Source organism: Apium graveolens, chromosome 5, assembly GCF_009905375.1.
Source record: "Apium graveolens cultivar Ventura chromosome 5, ASM990537v1, whole genome shotgun sequence".
In the NCBI taxonomy this organism is placed as follows: Eukaryota; Viridiplantae; Streptophyta; class Magnoliopsida; order Apiales; family Apiaceae; genus Apium; species Apium graveolens.
In genome coordinates this window covers 26,654,196-26,667,007 of record NC_133651.1, presented here as the reverse complement: position 1 = coordinate 26,667,007, position 12,812 = coordinate 26,654,196, and positions in this window count along the sequence as shown.

The following is a 12,812-nucleotide window of genomic DNA, read 5'->3' as shown; positions in this document are numbered from 1 at the left end:
TAGCAGTATTATGATACAGGTGGGAGAAGTAATTCAGAAGATAAAGGAAAAGAATGACCAGATAAACTTTATTAACGAGGAAATCAGCCAACTCACTACTACTTTAGAAGGAAAACTCAGAATATTAAACAACCTACAAAAAACCCCAGAAACCTTTGTATCAAGATTAGCCAATACTCCTACTATCAAAACAATAACCATACCAGAAAATACTATCAACACCATTACCCTAAAAGATCGTGTAACCTTTACCAAAGAATATACCGAGTCCTTTGAAAAAATACAAAAGTACTATGATTATAAAACCAATACTACAATCCTGAGAAATGGGAAATTTGGAAAATACCCAAGGTATATCTGTAGGGAAAACGCAGATTCAACTGTAGTAAAAAACCTATTACTCTTAGGATTTATTGACAAAATAATGGTAGATGAAACCTTATCAAGTATAGCACAACTACCATCAACTATAACACAAAGCCTTCAATCTTACATGAATTCATACGGACCAAGAGGAATTTATGGTATACAGGTTTTTGATGCCTGTACTGACTTAACAGGAAAACCCATATTACTCTGTCAAATATTTAAGTATGGCAGGAATACTACTATAGAAGGTGAAAATATTAGCCTAAAGACGGACATTGCATGTACAATAGAGCAATTTGGCGACTGGTTGTGTAACAAAAGAGCAATCGGCATAGCAACATTGAAGTCTAAACTTGAAGATATGATACGAGGAGGAAAGGCATGTGTCATTGGCACAAGTAAAGGTGGATTAGCAGAAGAAATACTAACCATTTATTATAATAATGATATAATTAGCAGGGATACTACAGCTTTGAACGAAATGCATGCAAGATTATCAGATTTAAAGCACAATCATGCTCAGAAGACAAAGGAAATTTATCAGAATTTATTATCAGGCCAAAGACGGAGACCAGTGGCAACTCTAAAGAATATAGCAACAAAAGAAGAAGGATGTTCTGATCCCTTTGCATAAATATTTGTTAGGCCCTGAAAGGGTGACCTAACCATATAATACAATGTAATACTATTTGATGAAAGTTAGGCCCAATAGAATTTGGTGACCTAACAATGTAATAATAACGATGAATTGATAGGCCCAATGAGAATTGGTGACCTATGGATATTACAAATGATATTTCGGCCCAATGAGAATTGGTGACTGAAAGCATATTACAAATGATATTTCGGCCCAATGAGAATTGGTGACTGAAAGCATATTACAAATGATATTTCGGCCCAATAAGAATTGGTGACTGAAAACATATTACAAATGACGCTACGGCCCAAATTATATTGGTGACTGTAAAAAAAAAATAAATAAATAAATTATAATAATAATTTTCAGGAAAAAGAAAAAGACAGCAGCAACAAAGAAGAAAGATTACTAGAAGAAAAAGACAGCAGCAGAAAAGACAAGGACATTTACCAGAAATTTTATCTCTAAAGTCAAAAAGAAGGTGGAATGGCAGACAAATTACAGAAAGTGGATTCAGCTTTTGAAAAAGAGGAAAGAAAAAGAACGGAGGAAATTAAAAGGGAATCTTAGAAATAGAAATTAGTAGAATCAACAGAGATTGGAAAACTCTATAAAAGCCATCTTGTAAATCATTAAGAGATATCAAAAATTTTCATCAATGGAAATAGCTGTTTATAAATTTTCTATGAGTAGCTAAACCTTTCTCTCTACAATCTCTATACAAGAAAATATTGTGAGATCGAAGTAAATATTATACTATGTCTATGTTTAGTAATTGTTAAGACAGATATAATATTTTATTAAGTATTTTAGAGGATATCCCAGGCGATCCCAAGGTCAGGCTATATCCCAAAACAAGGAAGCGAGAAGGGAAGGAGAGCCAAGACAGGTTGACAGCCATAGGTGATCTAGGATACTTATAAGGTATTATTCTGAATTTATGATTGCTAAATTATGATATTAGTAGAATGTTTATGGAACAGATCACAATATGAGTATTGTTATGAGGTTGTAGACATTTAAATGAAATATGCTGATTTTTGGATATAATCATGTATATAATTGTTTATTATATATCTGTGTGCCTTCCCTCTTTAGGGTTATCAGATATAAAAAACGATCCCCGCGAATCTGGTATCAGAGCTAGAAAATAGGCCGGGAAAAATGAACAGTAAATTACTGTAGCAAAATTTCGGAATGAATAGTAACCGATGAATAGTAAAAAATGAATAGTAATTATGAATAGTAAAAATTAAAAATTAAATGAGACCTCCAGCAAAATTACTAAAAAATAAGAATAAAAGTTATAAATCTAAAATAATAGCAAATCTATTAATTTATTTTATAGTAGAGAATAAAGAAACAAAACAAATGTGTAAGAAAAATCTATATAGACAATTAATATATTTATATAAATAAAATAAATATTATATGGAAGACTATAAGTTAGAAAGTATTAAACTAATAGCAGATAAAAACTTTACTTTTAATAAAGATATAAATCAACATATTGAAAGTTGTAAAATAAGTATGCAAATAATAAATGAAAAATTAGATATTATAGCTAGGTTACGAACAATGTTGAAAGAGAGAGATGAAAAAATTAGAAGACTGGAAGAAGAAAAACTTTTAATAAAACGAGAAAAATTTATTAAAGAAACTAATTTAGAAATTCAAATAAAAGAATTAAAAGAAGTATTAACTGAACAATATAAATTAATAGATGATTTAAGGCAAAAAATTTAAAAAATGAATTGGATAGATCCAAATGCAATAACTAGAAATAATAGAAAAATAAAAGAATTAATAAAAAATCAAGAAAAACTAGAAATAGAACTAGATAAATTGCAAGAAAGAAAAAATGAAATTGAATGGACAAGAGAAAATACGGATGAAATAATAAGATGTTATCAACAACTTGGAAATATGATAATAACATTTAGAAATAATAAACTAAGAATTCAAGGACTCAAAAGAATAATTTTATCGAGTAATATAACTGGATAATAATACAGTTTGAAAAAATGTCATTAGAGAAATCAAGTGAAACACAAGATGTATATTATCAAATGGATGAATACGAAGAAGGAACATCACAAACTCTAAGTTTTAAACCAGATATATATAATCAAATCCAAGGTGAAACAGAAGAACTAACAATAAAAAAGATATTCAAAACATCATATTTTGAAAGAAATAAAGAAGTTAGATATATAGCTCAAAAACATGAAAATATAATAGACATAGATACAATAAATGGAAAAGCAAAAATAAATTTAATAACAGATGGTTTGATAAAAAAAGAACTATCTAAATTAAAACAAAAAGAAGCAAATAAACTAAAAAATATTTATTTTGGAGCAATAGAATTTACAATAAAAGCATATTTTCAGAAAAATATTGATACTCCCATACAAATATATGTACTAGACGATAGAATAATAGGAAATATACAAGATTCATTAATAGCAGTAGTAAAAGGAAACTTAATATATCAGAAATTAAAATTTATAATACAACCTGATTTCAGCATATCATTAAGAGATGAAAATAAAGAAAGATCTTTAACATTATATTATAAATTAGATGGAACAAAAATGCAAAAGGGAAGTAAGGTAATTAGTATAGAAACTAAAATAGTATATGCTATGACTGGAAACCATCATGTAAAGAAACAAACGGAATTAGGAATAATAGTACCAAAATTATATAATGATATATTAGAAAAAATTGAACATAAAGAAGAATCTCAAATAACAATCCCAGAAGAATTTACAATAGACTTTAGTAATAGACAAATAATTCCAACACAAAGAATTAAACCAATATTAGAAGGATCTAGATTAAGTTTTAGAAGAGAACACAACCCTATAAATTTAGTTAGATCAATGAGTATGACCAGTAGAAAATTAGATTTAATAAAATTACCGTGTTACGAATCAGATAAATTAAGAATAAAAACAATAATATTTAATGGAATATTTGCCAAAGAAGTTATAACAGAAATAAATACCGGAGCAACAAAAAGTCAAATACATATAACTGAAGTTGACTCAAACAAATGTGAGGAAATAGAACCTCAAATAATAACTGAACCAAATAGCTCGAGAGAAACAATAATAACAAAAAGTATAAAATTAAGATTAAAAATTTTAGACTTAGAATATAATATAAGCCTAGGAGTAATAGAAAATGACGTTAGTTATCAACTATTATTAGGAATGGATTTCTTAAATGAAATAAAATATAATATAACCAATGAAGGAATAGAAATAAATGATCAGAATAAATTAAGATTTATAGACAGAATATGAACCCTGAAAAGGAAATAAATGAAAAGAAAGATGAAATAGAAACTATTAATAGGATAATAAAAGAAACATTAGTTATGTCTCAGGAAAAAGAACTACAATACTTAAAAGAAAAAGAAAAACTAGAGGAAGAAGTAAAAGAATTAGAGAAAATAAAAGGTAAGAAAAGAAAAATATGGATAATTAAAGGAGAATGGAGAAAACGAGTCTATAAATATGAATAATACTGAAAACCAAATAAAAGATATTTGGAACGAAATATTTATAAAGGAAAGTTTAAACGCTATATTAAAAAAGATGGAAGAAAATCAAGAAATTAGTAAAAAGATAATTAAGGAAGAAATAACAGCGTTATGGAATATATCAGAAATCCCAATCTTTAAACAAATATTAGATAAATTAACCATTATACAAAATAGTTTAGAACAAAATAAAGAAAAGAAAGTAATTAAAGATGAAACAGAAGAACCAGAACTAGTACCTATAACAGTAATAGGAAGAACTAAAGAACCTATATTAATGGATATAAGCAAAGCAAAACCGAAAATAACTATAGGCGTTAAAAGAACAATAAATGGTTTAGCAGAGCTTCATAAATCAGGAAAATTTTAGGAAAATGTCTATAACAGAACATAGTGCTATAACATTTCTTAAAAAACATGGAAAAGAGTTACTGGAAAAAGAAAGACAAAAATATGAACCTATAAAACAAGAAATAAGAGAAGATGAACTAAAAGAATTAAGAAAAGAAAATGCTAAATTAAAAACTAAAACTAATATAGAATGGTTAAATAAATATAAATTTTATAAAAAAAAATATAAAACCCAAAAGAAAGAATTAAAAAAAACAAAGTTAGAAGTAATAAGTGTATTAAAAGAAATAGATAATTTAAAAAATGAGATTAATCAATTAAAAATAGAATTAAAAGGAAAGGAAATTATTAAGTCTGACGATAGTAATCCAGAAACGAACAAAGAACAAGATGAGAGCAGTAATACAAGTACATCAGATAGTAATCTAGGAAAAGAAGGATTAAATTACTTAGAGGAATCAGATAATGAGGAAAAGGAAATAGTAATAAAAGAAAATAAAGAAATATTAGAAGCCCTCGGAAAAACCGTAAATGCAATAATAACAAATGAAGAGAAAAGCGATGAAAGTGATATAGAAGAAAGAGAAACTTCACATAAACAAACAAATTATGAAACCGAATCAGATAATATAATGGATAACGATGCATACCCAGAAGAAGAAATAGAAGATCATATAATAACTAAAAATAATATTAAAATGCCAGGAAATATACCTATAGGACAACAAAATGAAGTACAAGATTTCATAGGATCAATACACCAAGGAATAAATATAAATGGATATTTTATAGATTTAGATAATGTCTACGACGATCAAGAAATAAGTAGAAGAATAAAAGACTGGAATTTAGGGATGTATATAGCCTTAATGAATTCAAAAAATATAGAAGATCTGGATTATGTTTTTGAACTAATATCAAAAACAATTATAGGAAAAGCAGCATTTTGGTTAGAAAATATTATTTATGAATTAAAGGGACAAGCAAGAACGTATGCTAGAAGCTGGAAAGATACGTTAAACGCATTTGATATATTATTAAAAAGAGAATTTCTAGGAGAAAGATGGTTTGTAGCTCAAGAAAATATAACAGTAGAAAGAAAATTAGAAATAACAATGTATCTAAATAATATGAAATGTTGTAGGATTAGTAAATTACCAGAATATACTATAAGTTTTACTAAATTCTTTTATGAAGCTAAGTTTTTACCTAATGAAAGCTTAGTATATCAACAACTGTATTATGATCATCTACCTTCACCTTATAATACCGAAATAACTAAAGAATATAATAATCTAGAACCTAAAGAAAATACATTAGGAGAAAGAATTAGATTATTAAGAGCATATTTAACTCGAAAATGTGAAGAATATAGAATTCAACAGAAAATTAAAAAGGATAAAAAACAAGGATTAAGAGAAATCTGTAATTTTACGGAGAAAAAATTAATATTTTGATGTGATAATCAAGATTATAAAACTAGAAAGAAGTATAGGAAATATAGGAAACTAGATTATAATAATCAAAATGAATATTATAGAAAACAAAATAAAACCTATAGACCTTATAAACCATTTAATCGAAGATTTAAAAGAAGAAAATTTAAAAAATATAGAAATACTCCTGAAAATAGAAAGAGATTTAGATATAAGAGAAAGTTTAGAAAAAGAAATAAAACAAAAATAGCAGATTGTAAATGTTGGAATTGTAATGAAAAGGGACATTATGCAAATAAGTGTCCTAAATTACAGCAAAAAGGAGTAAAATACATAGATACCACCGAATTAATAATGAAACTAGAATACATAAGAGAAGATAATAATAACTGGTATGATGAAGAAGTATTCTATATAAGTGAAACAGAACCAGAAGAAATAAATTATATAAATGAAAATGATAGTAATAATGAAAGTTTAACTACTGAATAGAATAAAATGGTAGATATATATATTGAAGCACAGGTAGAATAAAGTTGTTTACGAATATATAAATATAACTGGATACGAAGTTACAAATGCAAGTCCCAATTGCTAGTTATAGTGTAGTAATCTTTCAGTTTTTTAGATACATTTATTAATTTTTTTAATTTATATAAATTATCTTCTAAATATTATTTATTTAATTATTATTTTAATAATCGGTTTGGTTGGGATGTATAACCGGAACCCAACCATTTAAATTGGATCGATTTTTAATTTTTCGGTTTTCAATCGGTTTTATTTGAATCATCTTTTTTCCGGTTTTTTCCGATTTCGCCCTCAAAAAAATTTCATCATTTTAAGTTGTATACGAATATATAAATACAATTGGATACGAAGTTACATATGCAAGCCCCAATTGCTCTATACAACTGAAAGTTATAGTTTAGTAATCTTTCAGTTTTTTAGATACATTTATTAACTTTTTTAATTTGTATAAATTATTTTCTAAATATTAATTATTTAATTATTATTTTAATAATCAGTTCAGTTTGGTTTTTATTGTATAATCGGAACCCGACCATTTAAATCGGACTGGTTTTTAATTTTTTGGTTTCCGATCGATTTTATTTGGATCATCTTTTTCCGGTTTTTTCCGGTTTCGCTTCGGTTTTGGTTTTAATTCGTTTTTTTCTCATCCCTAGTTTAGGATGTGCAGAAAAACCGTTCAACTGGTTGCAATCGAGCCGTATTTTACAGATAATCGTAAAATTTGGGTTAATTGCAGATTGAAATTTTAATAATTATTTATTCGCGATTTGGATGTAGTTTTAAATTTTTAAAAATCGTAAAATCGCGATCGCGATCGCAATCATAAACCGCTAAATATATTTATAATCAAATATATTTTTACAAATATACTTAATATCATATAAATTAATAAGTAAACATATTTATTTTTTTAAGAAAAAAATATTATTTATTAAATTTAACATACATTTGCTAATACTTAACTGGTTTGTTATATGTCTGATCTTGGACATCATTTATGATCGAATAATACTTTTCAAATTGATTTGTTTTTAACAATGTCATCGGTTACTTGTTTATATATCATGTCATGTTTAATAATTATCTGCACTCTCTTCTTATGATAAATGCATCAAATTTATTTTGTATGCGTAGCTATTTGCTGGTTCCTGTAATTGGGGATTTAAGCAACAATTTTATTTGCCCTATTTCTGCATTAGTTTTTATGTTTCATCTGCATTAGTTTTTCAACATGAAATGGTGTGCTCGTTTTAAATGTTTTATCTTATGTTCAATTTTTTTTGTGCAAATTATTAAAATTTTTATATTAAGTAGGTAATCGCAAATTGAACCGTAATAATCGCAAAATCGCAATCGTAAATGATGCAGTTAATCGTAACAGCAAACGCGGTTGCGGATGAAAATTTTTTTAAATCATTTTTCGCGATTTGATTCAACTTTCATCCTTAAATCGATCTGATTTTAACCGCGTACACCTTATATATGTGGACTTGCTATGGGCAAGAAATACAGTGAGATGTTCAATGGGTCCGTTTGGGGTTTCTTAAAAAATGTAACTTATAACTTAAAGTTGAAAATGCAATATAAGTAATATGAACATCGTAAATTATAAGTTAGTTAGGTGTTTAGATAATTTTACGTATAAATTATTTATAAGTAAATAATGTGTTTGGTAAATCATAATTTATAAGTCATAAATTTTTTGAAAAAAATGAATTTTAATATAATAATTTAATATATGTATATATAATTGAAAAGACAAAATTTAAAATACAAATATTGAAAATTAAATTACTAAAAATGAAAGACTAATGCTAGGTAACTTAAAATTTATATCAAAATAGTTATAAAATTGCATCGCATGACACGTGTCAAAATTTAAGTTGTACGAGTAGAATCCGAACATGATCATATACTATTTAAATTGCGCTAGATTGACAATAACATAGATAACCAATAATAATACCAATATTAACAAAAATTGTTTAAATTAAAGATTAAGTAACAAGTGAAGATTTAACTTTCACTTGTTCCTTTTTTTGATTTTGCAAGTTTCTTTTTCATCTTTGGTGGTTGTCAAAAGTTATTATTATATTAAAATTAAAAGTTTTATTATAGTTAAGATATTAACGTGTTCCAAATATTAAAATTAAAATTTTTATTATAGTTAAGATATTAACGTGTTCCAAATGCAGTATAAATAGATATCTTTGAAATAATATATTTTTATATGAGTTACACTCCAGAAAAAATATATTATATAAATAACATCATCAAAATACTTTATTTTTTATAAAATATGATTTATTAAGATTATAATTATAATATTTAACATTGATTACACTTAACATATCAAGTATAATGTAGAATCTTATCTAAAATGAAAAATCAAGTGTAATATAAAATTCAGTGTAGAATCTAGTATAAAATCTTCTATATATTTTATGTGTAGTTATATTATATTTGATACTAATTTTTCATAGATTATTTTTTATTCATAAAATCATTTTTTGTGGGAAAATTAGAATCTAAATGAGTTATTATGTATGATTATATGGTGTCTTTGTTATTTTATATAAAGATGTTTTTCATGAAGCAATGGTCTTTTTATGTTAATATAAATCTAATTTATTTAATTTTGGATTTTATTAGTTAGACAATTGAAAACTCATGTACAACACAAATAACTATAACTTTCACGTTCGTATGATTTTTTTTACAGAAAAAGTTGTATAGCAGTAAAACGGTATAAACACATGATATCTCAAATAAAGAGTCAAGAAATACACGAGGAACATTGATCCAATTACAAGAAAGTCTATGAGATTTGCCTCGTTAGCAATCCATTGAGCAACTTTATTACACGAACGAGGAATAAACGAGAAAGCTAGGTTGATGGAGAAAGCTACTCTATGAATGTCATTAATAATAGCAGCAACTTGCCAATGCGGAGTAACCATGAAATAACATAACAAAATTGCTACCTTACAATATGATTTCACAATAGCATATTTAAAATTCTTACGAAGAGCAAGCTCAACGCTTTCCATAAGGCTCTTGCTTCAACTTGTAAAGAAGAAATTGCATATTTAAATTAGCTAACTCGTCAATGATTTGACCTTGAGAGTCTTAACAACAACTCCACAGGTAGATTGACCTTGGGAAAAACCTTCATCACAATTAATTTTCAGCTTAGAAACATCAGGGGGAGTCCAATGTGGTGAATTTGGTTGATTATGAGGTATTTTCACAAGAGGCTGCAATAAGGTATAACCTCTTTCTGATAAAGGTTGAAACAAAATTAACAACTTGATCTTTAGACGGAAGAGTGCTTATAAGATTATTAAGCCATTGACATATGATTTGATCATGCAGAATTATCTGGCAAAGCGAAAAGGGAGAAGTAAACCAAACCCCTTGGTCTAATCACAACAAAAAAATATGCTCAATGGATTATGAGGCAGATGAACAAATGAGACACATAAGAGAGCTTCCACAATTACGTTTGAAAAGGTTAAGTGAGGTCGGTAATGTGTCGGAGCAAATTCTCCATAAACAAATTCTAAGATTAGAAGGACATTTTATCTTTCAAATAAGCTTCCAAATATGTAGCAAGAACATGATCACAAATATGCTTAAGCTTATGCGATATAGTAACAAAATTTGACATTATATGTGCCATTTTTAGTAAAATGCCAAACAATTTAATCAAGAGCATCACATTGACTAATAGGAATACTTTGTATCATAGATATAGCTGAATTTAAAATATACTCCTAAAGTTTGGCAACATCTCATTCTTTATTAACAATAAAGTCAAAAACACGATGTACCAGTTCGATTGAAAGGACCACGAGCATCTGGGATGAAAAAATCAGGAGCGGATGGGATCCAACGATTGATCCAAAATTTAATATGCTGACTACTACCTACTTAATAATGAAGCCCAAGAAACATAATCTCTCTACCCTGAATCAATTATGCCCATAATCAAGAAGCACTTCTTTCTTTTTTTGGTAGAGAGAAAACTCCCATGGGGAAATAAACACTTTTAATAACTTTTGTCCAAAACAAAGACGTATTCATTGTTATATGTCAACATTACTTTGCCAGTAGAGCCAAGTTGGAAGAGGTTATGTCTTGAAAACCTAATCCTCCTTCTTTCTTCGATTTGACAGAGAATCCCAGTTTTTTAAATGAACACACTTTTTGGAAGCATGTTCTTTTTATTTTACTTAAAACAATAGGAAGCCCTGGGTAAAAAAAATCATTATCATGCATATTTTCCATATTTAAAATATTAGCAAGGGAACTTTGAAGAACTGTAGGAGTATTCTAGGAGAAACATATTGATGATTTATCAGAATTAATTAATTTTCTCGAAGCTTGACAATGTTCTTCAAGAATGGATCTTTGAGTCTTTGCTTCGTTAGTAGAAGCATTTAAAAGAAAAGAGCATCATCCGCAAAAAAATATATGATAAATGGTTGGACAATTTTGAGAAAGCTGCATACCTGATATGATTCCTCTTTCAACTGCAGATTGAAGAGATCTGAAGAGAACATTTGCTACAATTAAGAAAACAGATCTTATGAAGAATACCACGCTCAGGAAAAATAGTACAATATTTCTCATTATTTAGCATAAAATCCAAAGACGTAGTTGACAAACATTGAGATACCCATGTAAGCCATTTATTACAAAATCCTAATTTAGTCATAACTTCCAGAAGAAAATCCCATTCAACTATGTCAAAAGCTTTATTTAAATCCAACCTAACAGTCACGAACGATCGCTTACCTTTTTTTCTTATGATCCAGATAATGGAAAGCCACATGAGCAACATATATAGAGTCTTGAATCTAACGTCCAGAAATAAAAATGGACTGTTGAAGAGATACAATGCTTTTCATAAGAGGCTTCATTCTATTAGCCATTATTTTGGAGATAATCTTATAAATAAAGGTGCAAACGCTAATAGGTCAAAATTTACCAAGGTTTTCTGGATTCAGAACCTTAGAAATCGAAACAACCAAAATGGCATTTATAGGAAGCCACCACACCCCTGAATTCATTAACCAGGATAGATGCACGAACCTCAAAAATTGTGACTGCAACTAAACTTGAATTAGTAGTAGGATCATGAAATTTTAGAACCGCATTTTCTGATAATTTTGATAATCCCTTAGCCTCCCTTGAAAAACTTTCTCCTGGGTATAAATTTATGTTTTGTTACAGATAATTCTGAGGAGATGGTAGGAGATGAAGTTTGTGAAGTCCTAGACTCTGTATTATTCCTCAGCTTCTTAAGAGTAGAAGAAGGAATTTGATTTCCTTCATTATCTTTTCTTATAAGAGATACTATTACCTATGAATCTGACAATTCAGATTAGTAATAAGGCAAGACATTAGACATATGAATAAATTCAGGGAATGTTTTATTATCAGAGGATTCAAATTATTTAAGAGACTTAAAGTATTAAAAAAAATTGTTGGCTAGTTAAATTCTCAGGTGGATCCGTAACATAGTATGCAGCGCTGTTCACATCAAATATGGCATAAGTATTTGTCGAAAAATATTCTTTTTGATGCACATAAACTACTGATAAGAGACACATTAGTAGTAGAGCATTCAGTATTCTGACCTACATCTTCCACAGTAGGGACATATTGCAAAACTTGCTCATTGATATAATGATTCTCAGTTACTTCTTTGAGAGATTCTTGACTATCAATTTTCAAATCAGAAAGTGAGTTATTCTGAGCATACATGTGCTTTCATTCATTAAATTTAAATGATGGGCCTGTTGTTGAACTTTTCTTTACAGACCAGACACGCGACCAAGGACCAAATTCACCAATTGAATGATTTGAGTCTCTAAAATTACAATTATCCTCATCATAGCCTATTCTTCCACAATTATAACAAAAA